At 30.1% G+C, this 17921-nt stretch overlaps 1 protein-coding gene across 3 annotated transcripts in view; it reads left to right on the top strand.

Moving 5' to 3' along the window:
- RpL29 (ribosomal protein L29) overlaps positions 1–17921 on the top strand; it is a 242714-nt gene that overhangs the window by 188907 nt on the left and 35886 nt on the right. Inside the window, exon 1 of one of the 3 annotated variants that reach the window (XM_065514054.1) lies at positions 14137–14146. The exons of the other annotated variants lie outside the window; for them this stretch is intronic. The gene's annotated coding sequence lies outside the window, so the exon portion shown is untranslated. Of the gene's footprint in view, positions 1–14136; positions 14147–17921 lie in introns of those variants that run through there. 3 annotated transcript variants of the gene reach the window in all.

Consider the following 17921-nt stretch of genomic DNA (forward strand, 5'->3'; position numbering starts at 1 on the left):
ATGCTTTCATATGACGTCGGCTTTATAAAGGTGGACTTTAATATTCAAGCCCAAATCTAACACAGAATTGGATCATTGCTCCCGCTTTCCTTTAAATTTATTTCACTGGAAATGAAGCTACAGAAGCCGAACGCTATCAACGAACATGCGTGTGCATTTGCTGAAAACCCCTTCTGCCGAAATATTCTTGAAACAATTGTTGGACATCGGAAATGGAAGAATTCCAATTGATCCCTTCATAAATGAGATTTCGTACCCGAACATCTGCCAAATGTAAATGAATTTTCAAGCCGTTGTCGACAAGGTAATCTCAAGTCTTACAATCAACTACAAAAATTCGCATTGGCTGTGGTAACGTTATGATGTTAACAAGCTTAATGACCAAATTCAATTGAAACTGCCTGGCGAAGCGATAAAATGCAAATCGATTAACAGAGAGTAATGAATGTAGAACAATATGGGTGAAAAGATCGCAAATTTATTTAATATTTGTCATTCACATTTATCTCTCCTTCCCTTCTATGTATTTCTTCTATGCTGAAGGGTATTAAAACAATTGAAAATTTTATTATTTGAAAATTATAAATTTTATTTATTTGTGTACTATTGATTATAATTTATATATTTCAAAAACCACCCTCGTCTACTTAAACACCTACCTAAACTAAGACCGTTTACCGCATACGTCAGATAACAGTCGTAACTGTTTAGCAAAAGGATCTCTTTATTATTGTTACTGATTAAGAATTTAGCACATTTTATGTTTAATTTTGAACATTTCATTATTTTCTTTACTATTTGATGCCAACAACATCCCTGTGGTATTTGATAAAGATATTTAATACACCATAAATACAATACCTACATATACAGATACAAATGTTTGTTGTTTGTTTGTGTCTGTATCTATCAGTATTTGTGTTAGTATTTATAGATTTAGATACATGAATTTTTAGTAACTACTTTTTCATCTTTCTTACTAGAAGTTGTTGCTGTTGTTAATGCGTTGCACACTTTAGGGATTAGTTAAGGATTTTAAAAATTATTTGTCTAGACATTTGACCAAAATGAGCATAACGCAAATAAATTCTACCTACTACTTGCTCGTTCCTTAAACATGCTGATGTATGTTTATTCCTGCTCCTGCTTGCCTCTTTGTATGTTTATTTATGATAAAAGTAGTTAAGTCTTTGCTAAATCCGGAAATGCTTATTAAGAATTTGATACACTTTTTCTCAACATTATTTCATATAATATAATAAAAAAGTATTGTATATTTTTAATACTCTAACTTTACAGGTAAAGATAACTGAGAAATCAACATATTTTTGGGATTAAATATCTTTTCTCTCCTTTATTTTTTTGATATATTTTTGCATATTGTTGTTTAAGAGTTTTTTGTTTAAACATCCGTGTTAAGAATTCGATTGTAGGAAATAATGGTGTATTTGGAATTTTTGTTGAGTTTGTAACAGCTTTTTTTTAGTATACAAAATGGTCCTTAATCAAAGGATATCTCAAAAAACATCGTGCATTTTTCCGAAGATTTTAATTTATATGAGACATTGCATGATTAAAATCATATAAAAAAATTCAGAGTGGGGCCATGAAGGTTCTTGACATAATTTAAATTTAGGGATATAACATTTATTTAAGTTTTTACAACTAATTGTGAAATGTTTATAAACTTTGTCTTATATTTAACCTTGAAAGTTTTTTATTGTATTACTCAAAAAAAAAAATATCAAAAAAAGGATATTTAGTATGATTAAGGTCTTTTGAAGAATGATATCTCGAAATTCACCCATACCCAACATCTACTAGAGATAGACAACAGTTAGAAGCAATATATACTAACAGACTAGATGTCATATCGCACACTCAGTTCAAAAGTGACACAACTCAAAATTTTAATTTTTCAGAAATCGAAAATAAATATACACCAATTGAAACATAATGAAAGACATTGGTGTTTTTTTTAGCAACAGTTAACAACAGAATGCACTGATATTTTTCAACCTACTTATTTGCCTACAAACCTCAATAAGATTCCCGATCTAATTGACTTTGCTGTAATCAAAAATATAAAAAGAGAATTTATTTCAGTGATTCCTTCACTGGACCTCTCATCAGACCACTCTCCTACAATTTCAATGTTATTAGAAGCTCCAAGCTAATTGGAAAGCTATTCTTGTTGAACATAAAGTACAATCCGCTGTCGATATATTTAGAAATAACCCCCAGTCACCTTGGGGGATTACAGACCTTCAAAGTGTGCTAGAGACATTGAGTTTCTTATTAAAGAAAATGGAATACTCAGACGTCAATGGCAACAATCGCGATCCCGGAGCGTAGAGGTTAAACTTAACCAGTGCCAATGAAGACTTCACTTCGCCTTAAAGACTAATAAGGAATCGAATCTGAGAAACGATCTTAAAAACTTAAACCCTACTATGAAAACAAATTATACTATCTGGAAAGTAGAGAAAAATATGCAAATATGTATATGAGTCACCCATACTCCTGCAGAACTGAGAAAATCGAGGCACTTACCAATCACTCGGAGAATGTATTTACCCCAAATGATACAAATTCTTCTATTAGTAGTAACATTATAAATAATGTGACTTTGCCACGCCCAAGAGAGACGACATTCAAAGATCTAAAGGCAGTAAATCACCTGCCCAATTCAGCACTAAGAATTATTTTGTTCATCTTTAACTCGATACTATGTATAGGATATTTCCCTTCCTCATGGAAAATATCCGAAATAGTTATGATACCAAAACCGGGAAAAAAATGTTACTCAACTGCCATCATACCGTCCCATTAGCCTGTTGTCAATACTCTTGAAACTCTTTGAAAAGTTGCTTCTTGAAATCCTAGTAATATTGCAATATACCTGACTATCAATTTGGTTCCAAACAGTTACATCGGATAACAACTCTTATTCGGAAAACCTTCGAGAGCAAGCAGTATTGCTCTGCATTATTTATAGACATCTGGCACGATGGTCTAATACACAAATTTATTAGTTTAGATACCTACGAATGTACATAAACTGCTTAACAATTACATACTAGAAAGATCTTTTCAAATTAGATCAAAATATGTGATCTCTTCACGTCGAAAAATGTCCGCTGGTGTACCCCAGGGAAGTATTCTAGGGTTGTTCCTATTTATTTTATATACTGCGCACTGACTCACACATCTACTTTTACGGACGCTTTTTTAAGCATACATGAAAACCCCTCAATAGCTTCCAAACAACTCCAGTCTCACATCCACGAAATGGAAAAATGGCTGGACAAATGGAAAATAAAAGTCAATTCAACAAAATGTACTCGCGCTACATTTACTCTAAGGCGATAAAACTGTCCTCCCATACAGATAACCAATATCAAAATTCCAAAGCAAATCACCGCTTAACATGAACTCACCACATTGAAGCAAAGATTACAGAAATAAAATTAAAGTCAGTTCAGTTGCACTGGCTAATTGGCCCACGGTCTGCTCTAGACTTGGAGTACAAAGTACTTTTGTACAAAACAGCCATAAAATCGATATGGCTATACGGCAGTCAGCTATGGGGAACAGCCACCTCATCTAACGTTGAAAAATTGCAAAGAATGCTGTCAGCTCTGTTAAGGACAATAATAGGTGCCCCATGGTACATTCGCAATACTAACATCCATATGGATCTCAATCTCCCCATAATACGCCAGGAGATCAAACTCTCTAGTTTAACCACCTGTCAAAATTAATGGATCACCCAAATCCTCTTGCCAGGGAGTTGCTGTCATTTGAGGGTCATAGAAGACTGAGACGAATGAAAACACTGGATCTGGGCTAGATAACCAATTTATCAAGCACTTATATTGAATATTGCAGCAGTAATATCAGTCAATTTATACGAAAATTGTCTAAAATCTAAAAGTGTCTACCATTCCGTATCTAATGGTGTGATCTGGTAAGAACATTTACTAAAATATAAAAGTGGCTAAATCTGTAAATAGTGTTCAAAACGGATTAGAGACTATAGTCTGTAATGTCTTATATTTTCAACCAAAAATCTTCCAATTGTTTGAATTTATAAATTTTCTTAAAGAGTAATTTCATCTAGGATTTTGATTTGAATTTGAAAAGGCGACCCCAAAACCACTATAGGTGTTAAATATTTGTTAAAAAAGTAGTAGTTTTTAGTAGCTAATACAACCGTTAGTGTGGATCTAGTTCCAAGAGCTCTAATATATTGCTACGAAATTGTACTTGAATTCAAATATAACGTTTTTAACGGCTGATTTAAAGATACATAATGCTACCAAATAGCAGTGCCCAAACTTTAACATATCTGTGGGCATTATTAACATTGAATAAAAGCTTTCAGTTGACCATTGATCGTAAGTTGGCAACGCTGTTTGCTGCGACCGTATATTCGAATTCCAATATTCAGTTAAAGAGCACTGTAGAAAGTACACCACAGATGGCGTATGTATTAGTAAGATCTAGAATATTCGAGCTTTGACAGTTAAAGAGCAATCTAAAGTGCAGATGGTAGTGTTATAAATAGTGGCAGAGGTTGCAGCAGTTAGTGAGTTTATCAGATACGCTATTCGAATAAACATCAACTGAGTGCCTTAAAGTGTGCTGTATTTTTCAAGTGAATTCGTGTACATTATAAAGTGTTTGTATTTCTGAGAATTTATAAACGTGTATAAAAAAAACATTGAGTGACTATTTAATTCTGTTGTTGTTGTATATTTGAATAAATAAAGAGTTGTTACCATTTTCAAACTACTAAACGGCTTTTATTTGCAATCAAAAGTATCCGGTTTATTTAAAGGAAATAAACTAACGTTTTGAAAAGGTTAAAACGTAACAATATAAATAAGCTGTCTTCTTTTATAAAATACATATGAATATTCCATGATGTATTACCTACTCTAGGGTATCTACAATTTTTTACAACCGAATAAAACACTTTTATTTCATACATTCTACACACTTGATAATTTAAATGTCATTGTCCTTTTAGGTTTATTCATTGAATATTGGCATCCTGTTGAAGCTTCAACAGAACGACAAACATACTGACAGAAAACCCGACATTGTTCTGAGGACACACATAAATGCACAATGAACAAATAGTCTGCAGCTAAAATACATACTATTTATGGGTTATTTTTTTTTTAATGAATAAGTATGAATGGAAAAAAAATGTTTGAATATGATTATGAAATTTGATATTTTAATGACGCACTTTTTGTCATGTTTTTTATTTTTTGTCAATATTTTTTTTCAACTCCTTGTTTTCTGGTTAATTTGCAGGCAAAAAAAAAATTAAACTGAACCCAAACAAAGTTTATTAGCTTCTGATGGTTACAATTATTTTGTTATTGGAAAAAAATAATGAATGAAGTGTTCATATGTATGTAGATCTATTGAAAAATAATACCCTTTAGGGGTTAAGGGAAAGAGAATTAAGTTTTAATTTTTTTGAGTAAGAGTACAACGAATTGATGTTCTCAATGAATGCCATAATTTAAGGATTTAAATTTCAAAGAAATTTAAGATTATTAATACAATTTTCTTTTTTAGGGAAATTAAATAAATGTTTGTGAAATTCGTATTTCCTTTTGAATACTACGTAATATGTTCGAACTGGCTTTTCTGGGAAAACGAAAAATCGGAAAATTTTTTTGACCAGATATTTGCAATCAGGGGGTCATAATTACCATAAAAAAGTTTTTTTTTTTAAAAAAATAAATAAAAAATTTATCTCGGAGTGAAATGGGACTTTCCAATTTTCGTTTCTATTTTTTTTTTTGAAAATACAGCTTTTTTCCTTTTACCCAAAACTGAAAACTTAAAATAAAGTGTGCAACTTCAAACTCACAAAATTCATTTATATACTCACTTTTTGAAGGATAAAATAAAATTGTATAAGGCATGAAGATCGATTACTTACCAATCTTTCTATTGTAACTGTATATCGGGTATATTCCTCCATTTAAAATTGAGAAAATCGGCCACAAACGGCTGAGATATATGGAAGTGAAAAAAACCCTGAACCCATCACCAAAAATATGGAGGTATATCCTTTTTTAACACATCGAAATATTCATCACCGACCCACAAAAGTATATACTTGGGTCCTTATAAAATTCTAAGACGATCTTTCTATATCCGTTCGTCTGTCTGCCTGTCTGTATGTAGAAGATTTATAATTTATTAGAAATGTTTGGTATTAAAAATGGGCAAAATCGGTCAAGTAAGACCAAAAAATGAGAAAACCTAAAATTTGTTTGCAATTTTCTTTAAATATATTGCAGATAAATGCAATTATAGAAGAACAATTTGTGTTGAAAATGTTAAGAATCAGTACATGATTTCTTTTAGCGCTCATACAAATATCTTCCCGGAATATGGCTCCATGATACATAAATTTCTATAGAATAGTAGTATCCATACAAAATGTACAAAAATCGGTATGAGTATTACATTGGTTATGGGAATATAAGATTCGACACAGCCAAATATAACACTCTTGTTTTAAAGAACTCTTTCGAAGAGCACCGAACGCTTCTATGAGAAAATCAGCTCTTAAAGTTAAATGCTCTGAATTATTTATGAGCAGAGCTAAAGCTATGCTGAGTTAAAGTCGTATAAAGCTCCAGATAGTAATGCGGTGAATAAATGCGGTAAATAAAAGCAAAAGAACGAGCGAAAAAATTGCGGTAAAATTTTAATTTTTAAAATGAATTAAAGAACACAGGAATGTTATCCCAGGACATGTTAGATTTTAAGCGTAAGTGGACCACATCATCCAAAAAGGTAACCGAAGCAAAATCTTTAATGGGAGGATTTCCGTAAAAAATGGATAAATTTAAAATTGGCGTATTTCGAGGAAATTATGTTTTTGGTCATAAATTTGATCTTCAACAAACAAAATTGTCGAATTTGAGATCCAAGAGCATCTAATGTATTCCGAAAAAGTCGCTGTTTGGCCAGGCCATTATCATCAATGACGAGAGCAATATGTCGATGATTAACAACTTCTTTTGGCCTGAATTGAATAATATGGTCACCAACGACATGTGGTTTCAACAGTACGGCGCTACGCACAGAGGGATTTTGGTGTCAAAAAGTCAATTTTTCAAACACGTAATTTCAAAAATCAAATGATGCAGTTTTGTAGAGAAATGTTTAAAGATGAAATGTACACTGATAGTTTTAAGAAAAAAATTTTTTTTTTTTTTTAAAATTTAAGTAAAGTCCATGCAAGGGTGTTAACCAAAAATTTACTTATATTTTCACGCAATTCAGTGGTTTATTTATGTATAATTTTCCTAATAATACCATTTAACTTTAACATATTCGAAAAATATATCATTTCTCTATAAATAAATAAAAAAAAATTATGGGGATATTATAAACCGTTAAGAAGATATGGCCATATTTATAAGCCTCTAAAAATTATTTTATTTTTGATTTTCCATGGAGAAAAAAAAATGTTGCCCCACTTTCCCCCAAGCTGGTTTTTTAATAAAATGAAAGGTGGGATTGTGTTGTTTCGATTAAAAGAAAAAATAATTATCGGAAGTTTTCGGAACAGGATGAAAACTTAACATTTTTTGCCGAATAATAAGCGAAATATCAAAAAAGTTCATATCTATGTATGGGTTTCGTGGGCGGTGGGCGTGACCGATTTAATTGAAACTCGGCATGCTTTCCTTTTTTGTATAAATAAATGTATGTACCAAATTTCTAGACTTTTGCTTGGATATAAACAATTTTATGCGAAAAAATCAATTTGGATTGTATGGGCAGTGGTCGATTTTGATAAAATTTAAGTTTTTTCTTAGTTTGGTCCATATAATTATCGGTGCAAATTTCAGCTCTCTACGACCACTCCTTATTATTTTTTCAAAAAAATGTATGAAGCCATCCCTCTGTGCTACGTGCCACACAGCTCATGTCACATTGGACATTCTGCACGAGCTTTTTGAGGGCATGGTCATCTCACGTTGATGTGACCCCGTTAGAATTGACCCCGTTAGACTTTGTCTTGAGTCCCAAAACCAGCTAAACCATGCCTTCGGTCAAATTCAGTCTGATTTATGGAAAGTTTAACATTTCGGGAGCGCGAAACCCAACGAAATCGCAGCGGACATTTGCACGATGTTATATTCAATGTATAATGTTAGCGTTAGGACTTTGAAACGAATAAAAAAAGTCGATGATATCTCACAAACTCTTACTTTTATTTAAATTTAAAGATATGAAGCGCTTAATAAAATACCCTTTACATTATTTATCTCAGGGAATACTATAATTGAAGAACTCGTTTGTAAACAAGTAAGAGAGCCATATTCGGCTATGACGAATCTTTATACCCTTCACCAAATTATATTTCAAAATAAAAATTTAAACTATTTTTAGGTAAATAAAATTTATTTCTTTTTTCCAAAGTTATTTTTTCATTTTTTGGAAAAAAAAATCTTTTCGAATTGATTTTTTTCAATTTTTATACCCTTCACCTTCGTGAGAAGGGTATAATAAGTTTGTCATTCAGTTTGTAATTTCTACATTTTTCATTTCCGACCCTATAAAGTATATATATTCTGGATCCTTATAGGTAGCGGAGTCTATTAAGCCATGTCCGTCTGTCTGTCTGTCTGTCCGCCTGTCTGTTGAAATCAATTTTCTGAAGACCCCAGATATCTTCGAGATCCAAATCTTCAATAATTCTATCAGACATGCTTTCGAGAATTTTGCTATTTAAAATCAGCAAAATCGGTCCACAAATGGCTGAGATATGAGGAAAAAACCAAGACAACCTCGATTTTTGACCTACATATATCTGGATTACTAAGACATTAATATAGACAATATGGATATCTAATGATAGATATTTCAAAGACATTTGCAACGACGTATATAAGACCATAGTAAGATGGACCTACATGGGTCAAAATCGGATTTTAACCCGAATTTTTTTTTTCACAAAAAAAATTTAAAAAACAAAAAAAAAAATTAAATTTAAAAAAAAAAATTTTAAATTTAAAAAAAAATTTAAATAACAATCGAAAAAAATTTTTTCCAAAAAATTTAGGCTCTAATTTTGTAAATCGCATCACCAAAGTGATATTTATGTGGAAAGCAAAAACTAAATTTCAAAAATTTTAAAAATTTGTTTTTGTTTTATATACAAAATTTTAAAATTATGAAAGGCAAATCAACGTTTGAATTTTGGTGCGTTTGTTCTGTTCAGAATTTGTACATAAAACAAAAACAAATTTTTAAAATTTTTGAAATTTTGTTTTTGCTTTCCTCATAAATATCACTTGGTGACGTGATTTACAAAATTAGGGCCTAAAGAACAACTGGAAGTATAATTTGGTGAAGGGTATATAAGATTCGGCACAACCGAATATAGCACTCTTACTTGTTTTTTTTAAATTTAAAATTTTTTTTTTTAAATTTAAAATTTTTTTTTTCAATATTTTTTTAATATTTATCGAAAAAAAATTCGGGTTAAAAATATTTTTTCGATTTGACCCATTGTAGGTCCAACATACTATGGTCTTATATACGTCGTTGCAAAGGTCTTTGAAATATCTATCATTCGATATCCATATTGTCTATATTAATGACTTAGTAATCCAGATATAGGTAAAAAATCGAGGTTGTCCTGTTTTTTCCTTATTTCTCAGCCATTTGTGGACCGATTTTCTCGTAAGAATTCCGGAGATATTGATGTATGAATCGTGTATGTAAATTATTTGGGGGCTTCGGAAATTTGATTTGAATAGACATACAGACGGACATGACCCTTCTCATGAAGGTGAAGGATGTAAAAAGAGGTATGATATAATTTTAAAGATTTGTTTGTCTTTAATTTCTACAATTAAATTCATACTTTAAAACTACTTAATTTCTATAGAATCTCTGGGAGTCTTGAAGAATATTTTAAGCAATTTCCATACATAACTATATAAAGTACTCCCTCAATTTTGTACCCCATTACAGCACAGTAGGATGTAAAAAAAAACACAATAGTACATATATAAATACGTATTGTAAGTAAGTAAAACCATGCTACCGATTCTAAATGGATACGTGACTTTACGGTATTTTGTAGAATTATATTGTTACAATAACGGTTTTAGACAGACATGGGGTCACTATTTTTAATATTTTATATGAGTACGCGTGTGTGAGCTAAAACCACACAGTCTGTTCAGTATTCACTCGTATAAATTTACAAATTTATTACATAAACAGTGTATGTGCATTCCAATGAAACCAAAAAAAAAAATATTTTCCTCAATTCTACACCCCTTTTTTCATAAAATTGAATTTCTGTTAAATGAACTTGAAATATCAATTACTTTCTTATCGCCAACAGCAAAACATGTATTCTATGAATTCTAGTTGTGAATAATGCATAAATTTTCAATCTATTATGATAAATTCATATATTTTTGTCTTTTCAGTTTCAGTATTAAAAAAAAAAACAAGTAAAAATTTGGTCACACATTTCCAAACATAATTCATGTCATAGTGGCGTAAGTAAAGAGTGGAAAATCAGCTCCTAAAAAGACCTACAAGCAAAACAAAACTTAATTGAAAGGCTTGCATGAAAATTCAGAGATGTCAACTGACAATTTTCATTTAATTTAATATAAAAACCATAAATTTTCATTTAACAGTAAATGATAATTTTCTAGAAAAAAAACCTAACAGATTTTCTTGGTTTAACGAATATTTTACAGATTTTTTCTATTAAGATTGAGCGCGTGTGTTTGTGTGTAAATGTTTGTAAATGACACTTTTCAAATGAAAAGAAAAATAAACAAACAAATCTCTACATAATTCACACGAAAAGAATCATAGATTTTAATGATGAGGGTTACACTTTGTTTGTTATTTTGAGGAAGTAAAAGTAAACAGTTTTATTCTTTTATGTTATTTTTTATAGCAAAATTCCATTATTTTTAATAAATTTTAGTTTTTTTATACAAAAAGAGGGGTATAACAAATTCAAATGTGTTGATATACATACATACATTATAAACATATGTACATATTTATTTACATTAAGTTTGTAATAAATAACTACATACAAATATGAAAAGTTAACTGAGTTTTAAACAAATGTTAAAAACATAATATCAGTGGATAAAAGTGAATCAATTTTCTATTTATAATACATCATAGTACATAAATCAGTTGTCCATTTTAATTTTTTTAAATTCCATTAAAAATTTTATTGCTTAACTAATAGTCGCAAAATATTGAGTTGAATAATAGATTCGGTTGTGAAAAAAAGGAGTTAAGTCGGACAATAATGATTTTCATGATCCTAAAAATATCAAAAAATTCGCTGGTGTTTACTCACTTTTGAGGCTGTGTTTATGTACACTATTTTATTCAGAAAAACAGATCAGGACATGGCAAAAGCGTATAACTCGCTAACTATAAGTGATGACCTATACCTACACAAAAGCATTAAGAATATTCGAAATCGGAACAAACACAAAAAGTTGGCCAGAGTTTGAGAACCCGCAGAGCCTCTCACAAATAACTTTCATATAGACATAAATAACACAACCAAATTGCATGGCGATCGGTCTATAACACAGTGCAACAGTGAAAAAACACACGATCATGACTATATAGGTTCGACTCTACTACCAAAGGTTAGTAAAACCCTATACTCAGTTTGTCCATTTTGGTGACCGATTTTTTTTATGGGCCCCCAAAGTTTCTGAAAATAAGTGGGGCCTCTAAAAAAGTGTCATCAGTTTTTGGTTTACAGTTAATTCAGTCTTTGTGATACGGCTTAACTTTATATGGCAATAATATAGCTAAGAGTCCGCCAAATATATTTTGTTAAATTTTTTTTTCCAAAAATAGCTTTTTCGTGCACTTTTGTTGAAAAAATATAGGAAGAACAATTTTTTTTACTTTTTTTAGAATAACTTCCAGGGACGCCTAATTTTTCAATAACAATATTTTGCAAAGTTGTAGCTGCGGTAAATCTGAATAACTCTTGTGAACATATCAATGCAATCCGAACATATCTAGGCATTCTAAATAGCTGTCAAAAATCACTTTGTAGCTTAAAAATTTTAGTTTTATACTATTTTTTGACTCTAAAATAAACATTTTTTGTTAAAAATGTATATTCGAGTGTATACTTCTTTCTCTATTGTGCTGGAATAACGAAGAATGGGCAAATCATTATCGGTATGATCCGGGCGCATCACTTTATCCAATCCTGATCACGCAAGACCGGCTTGATGCAAGATATGAAAAAACATTAAAATTTTTGAAAGTTGGCAAGGTTTGTGGAGCTTCTGAAGAGTAAATATAAGCTTTTTATATAAGTTTTTGATATCGGTTGAAACCTTATGACTTGAAGATTAACATTTTAGTGAAATTAATTAATTTCGTGTTTTTTCGGACGTATTTTACCTTAAAAACTAACAATATTTTAAAATGGTGATTTTCCATCAAGAAAAATAAAAACTTTGAATTAATGTAAAATTTGAGCAGTTACAGACATCACAATAAAATTTGGAAGTACTATAGATCTAAATATTCTTAAGTCAATGGCATCACTAATTCCTAAAACGGGGAAAATGTGTTCCAAAAACAGTATGATAGTAAAAACGTTTTACAAAATTTTAGGTTTGAGTAAAAAATCAAACCTAAAATTTTGTTTCAAAATTGGCTAAGTTTGGATAGGGCTGGGGGGTACAATGTCCGCTTAGGTTAGTCAAATTTTACTTTATACGTTTTTGCATTAAGTTCTCTTTCCAGATCATAAAAAAATGTATATAGCCACGATGAAAATTAGTTTTTTATAAAAGAAAAAATATGGGGACTTTTTTGGGAAAAAACTTAAAAAACACACGCATACAAAGTTGAAATATATAAAAAGATGCTTCAACTTTGGATGCGTGTAACTTTTTATAGGGACGAAATAATTGGTATCAGGTTTGTTTTATTTTCTTTAAAATTTTATCGCAAATATAAGTCATATATAAAAAACAAATTTCGACCTTTCGTAGGCCCATCATATATAAAATACGAAAAAAAAGATCGAGCAAAATTTAAAAAAAAAATTAAACCTAAATATCTCTTGAACTAAAAGACATAACCTACAGATAAATGCATATTTTTTGTAGACCTTTGCAAGGACTGTATATATTTTAAATTTCAGCTCATTCGGATCATAAATGGATTTTTGGAGATTTTTTTTTAAATGTGTGACATTGAGGGTCCACCCACTGATCCCCATTCCGAACACCTCAGCCGAGTAAATAATACAGCACAACATAGAAGTGTGGACTTGATCATACTATTTTAACAAAAAATCTTTGTTTTAGCGTCAACAAATAGTAAAAACGAAACTTGTTAAGGTATAAAGTTATCTTTATATGCTATTTAGAGTGAATAGACACTCTAAATAGCATTACTACCCTTTGGTAGTAGAGTCGAACCTATACTGTCATGATCTTGTGTTTTTTCAAAAGTCTCCATTTGTTGCATAGTGACTAATTATAATTAGTCATAGCTCCCATTAAAAGGCCCAGTTCCGAAAATCACTCACGAAAATAAATTATTGATATTGATTTTTATGAAAATTTTTATAATTTTTTCACGTACTTTTTTTGCTGTCCATTATGATCGAAATAACAGTTGAAAATTAATGATTTAGAAATGATAATATCTGAAATATTTTTAAAAGGACCAAGGATATGTTTCAGCTGAAATAGTGTGTATAAGTTTTTTCTGATTAACTCTTTATGTATCACCGTCAAAATTTGTAATCCTCATTTAGTTTATTGGAATCGAAAATAATTTTTGAAATTTTATTTATTTTTGGTATCAAGTTATAATCGGCTATCGATGTCATGAAATTTGTATATTTAAAAAACTATTTATACCCTACACCACCATAGTGGGGTGGGTATTATGCGGTTGTGCAGATGTTTATAACGCCCAAAAATATTAGTCTAACACCCACCTTAAAGTATACCGATCGACTTAGAACAGCGAAATGCAAACTCACACCACTACAGTTTTTAGATATTGTAGTTGTATGAGTTGAGAAATATTCTCTGGCAAAAACAAATAGCTGAAATAATGAAATAAACAAACATAAAAGCGTAACACAACCTGCTTCTATCAATGCTCATGCGAGACTGACTGTTTTTATACAATGTGTGTGCTTGCGTACATGTGAAAACAAAATCAAGAGAGCTCATTTGAGAGCTCACTGCAGCTCGCTGACTTAGAATCACTTTCTGAGTCGATTAAACGATGTCCGTCCGTCCGTCTAGTCGGCTGGCTGTCCATGTAAACCTTGTGCGCAGAGTACAGGTCGCAATTTTGAAGATATTTCGATGAAATTTGGTACATATTATTTTTTCGGCCCAAGGACCAAGCCTATTGAAACTGGCTGAAATCGCTCCATTATTTCACCTAGCCCCCATACAAATGTCCTTCCGAAATTGGACTTTATCGGTCATAAATATTTAATTTATAAATGTATCTCCACAAATTACGCTCCAAATAAGTTTTATATATACAAAATTGATGTCACCAAATTTTGTTACGATCCGTCCATAATTAGTCATAGCTCCCATATAGACCCGCTTCCGAAAATCACTTTAACGTGCATAAATCGCTTAAAAATGTTGGTAAACACACAAAATTCAACATAGTTAACTTTAATATAGACATAAATCACACGACCTAATTTCATGGTGATCGGTTCATAATTGGTCATAGCCCCCATATAAGGCCCACTTCCGAAAATCACTCAAAAATATAAATTATTGAAATTTTAAAAGAAAAATGTTTTTGCTCTTTTACTTAGTGTAGGGTATTATATTGTCGGGCGGTCAACCATACTTTCTTACTTGTTTTAATTGGATTTTTTTTAACATTTAAGGTTTTTAATTTTTAGGAAAATATTGCTATTCTGAGCCAAAACACGAAATCTAAAAAAAAAATATGTGCAACCTCTAAATGTTCTGCATTTGACTGTTAGGCGGAGTACAAGTACTTGGAAGCATCAAAAATCGCAATGTGCAAAGTGATTTCAACATTAGCAAAAATCGATTTTTGTGTTTAAGACTTCCTTATTTAAAAATTATCTTTTGAAGTATGTCCGCAGTTATTATTAAAATAAAATATATTTGGGGTATTCACATGGTCTGCTATTAGTCATATTGTCATAATGTCCTAATATGTTATAATATTTGTTGTTGTGTTTTAAACAAAAAAAAATATTATTTTATGACAAAACAATAAACATAATTTAAATAGTTTTATTAGTTTAGAACTTTTTTGTTTGAAACACAACAAAAATTTGTTAAAACTATCATAATATATTAGGACATTATGACAATATGACCAAATAGTAGACCGTGTGAATACCCCAATTGTATTTCAAAATAATTGATTTTTTTTTTTTTGAAAAACTTTATTGCGTTTGGTTCATATTTTTTCATGCTCTATTCGACTATGCCGTGCCAATTTACATATTTGCAACAAATTTCAATAGTTATATCCCTAATGTATATGCTAAAAATGTGTATTGCTTATTTATCTTAAACTACATTGACAAATTTTCTTCAAAGCTACAAAATATCTTAAAACTATTTCTAAAATCTTAAAATTTTTTTTAACTATCCTTAAACGGAAGTTGTTTCAAGAAAACAAATTCAATTGGATTTTATCTATTTAAATTTTAAAAAATTTAAATTTTACAGATTTCATGTTCTTCAATCTTCTTATCAAGTTATTTATCTAGTAACTTTTTAACATTAAACAGTCCGTCTGTGTGTCTGCCCGTCTACCTACCTGTTTGTTTCCATTACGGTTTTATTTAGTTTTGTCAACTCTAATTTGTGTTTGCTTTTGTAGTCGGTGTTTTGTTTTGTTTTGTCACCATCAGTGCCACCGGAAACAGTTAATTTTTCTTGTAATTAACACAATCACAATCACAACCACACAAAATGTTTATTAACATTTTTAGGAAGTAAATGAAATGAATAAATTTTCTTTAAGCATGTTTAACTTTTATACGTTGTACTTTCATAAATTATAACTGATAAAGATAATAATTTTAATGCTATTGAATTTGTCTGCATAATGCACGTTTCAAGAATGGTTTCAGCACAAATCTTTTGAAAATCGCATTGGAATAAAAAATAAAACGCTTTTCTATGTTATAGATAACTAGAGACCTTTTCAGAGACAAATTTACATGTTATCGTTAAATATTATCGATAAATTTTCTATGTTATTGACAACTAGAGACAATTTTCTATGTTACACAGTGCAACACGAAAAAATATAACCATATACGGACATTACTACATGATAAAAGTCCAAAACAAAGACCATTGACTCCCAGTTTTGCCCCAAGTCATTCACGTTTTTATGGACCCCCAAAAATTTGGATAATTTTTCTCAGGCTCATATCTTGCAAACCGTTCTGAATTTTGATTTACTCTCTGAGTCAAAGTTGTAGCTCTTGCCATAAAGAACAAAAATTGTGAACATATCAAATCAAAAAAACTTGATCTTCAAGATCAAAATCGCAAAAAAAAATTAAAAAAATTTATTTTTTTAACTTTTTCCCATGTTTAGGTCCATAGGTAGCAAACCGTTTAAAATTCAAGGAAATAATCAACCACAAAAATGTACTTAAGATCTCAGTAAACAACTTCCTAGAACATATGAACTTCCTAGGAATGATTTTTAACGCCGTTTAGGTAGCGCTTAGGTAGCCGCAAAAGTGAAAAATGTCCCGAAATTTTTTTAATTTCATTTGTTTTCTATCGATAACTACAGAAATTATTATATAAAATTTTCTATGTTATCGGTAATTGAAGAAATTTTCATCGATTTTATCGATAACTGGAGAAGTGTTTGGTCAATCGCTAAAGTAATATCTTTACATTCTTTATGTTTCTATTAAATTCATTTCTATTAAATAAAATGGATTAATATTGTTTTGCTTTTTTCTCTTAATAATTCGCATATTTATTTTTGATTATTTTACAAAATATTACTTTTATCATAATAAAAATTCGCCCCCATTAAATGAAAACCATATGTTCCATTCGATACCTGAGCAAATTTAAACACTCAATCAAGATTAAAAATTCTTTACGAACAAAAAAAAGGGAAATATGTATGAAGTTATGAAAATAATAATTACAAGATACAAGTAATAAAAACGAGCTGCACATCAACAACGGCAACATATGGCACACATATTTCAATACAACAAATTAAAAAATATGTTTACAATACAAAATTTAATGGCAATGAAGAAAATATTAAAGAAAAACCAATCTATAAAAATTTGATGGAATGTGTTGAAGTAATTATATATATTCTTTTCATTCATAAGCCAGGAAGACCACCTTGATTCTAAACACATAAATTATTTAATAGACTTCCAAACTCATTCATACACACACACATTTTCTAAACAGTAAATAAATGTTTTTGTAACAAGGAAAAAGTTTTGAAAATAATTATGAAATAATTATACTCGTACCACATCCTGCTGGTTGAAAGAGTTTTTGAATATAAATTAAATAGGCGAAATCTTCCTTTTTTTATTATTCATTTAATATAGGAACATATATTTAATATTCCAGCTGTTCTAGGAGACTGTCCCAAACTAGTTATTTTACCTATCGGTTACATACATATATAGTAACCTTACTAGTTACCTAACTAGTTACTTGATCAGCTACATAACTAGTTATTTTAACATGTACGGGTGCTAATTGACCTCAAAGTATGATAATTGTATCAACACAAAAAAGCGCAGTACAAAATAAATGTTTAAACTTTAAAGTAACTACACTCTAGATTAC

This window comes from Calliphora vicina, chromosome 5 (assembly GCF_958450345.1).
Source record: "Calliphora vicina chromosome 5, idCalVici1.1, whole genome shotgun sequence".
Taxonomy (NCBI): domain Eukaryota; kingdom Metazoa; phylum Arthropoda; class Insecta; order Diptera; family Calliphoridae; genus Calliphora; species Calliphora vicina.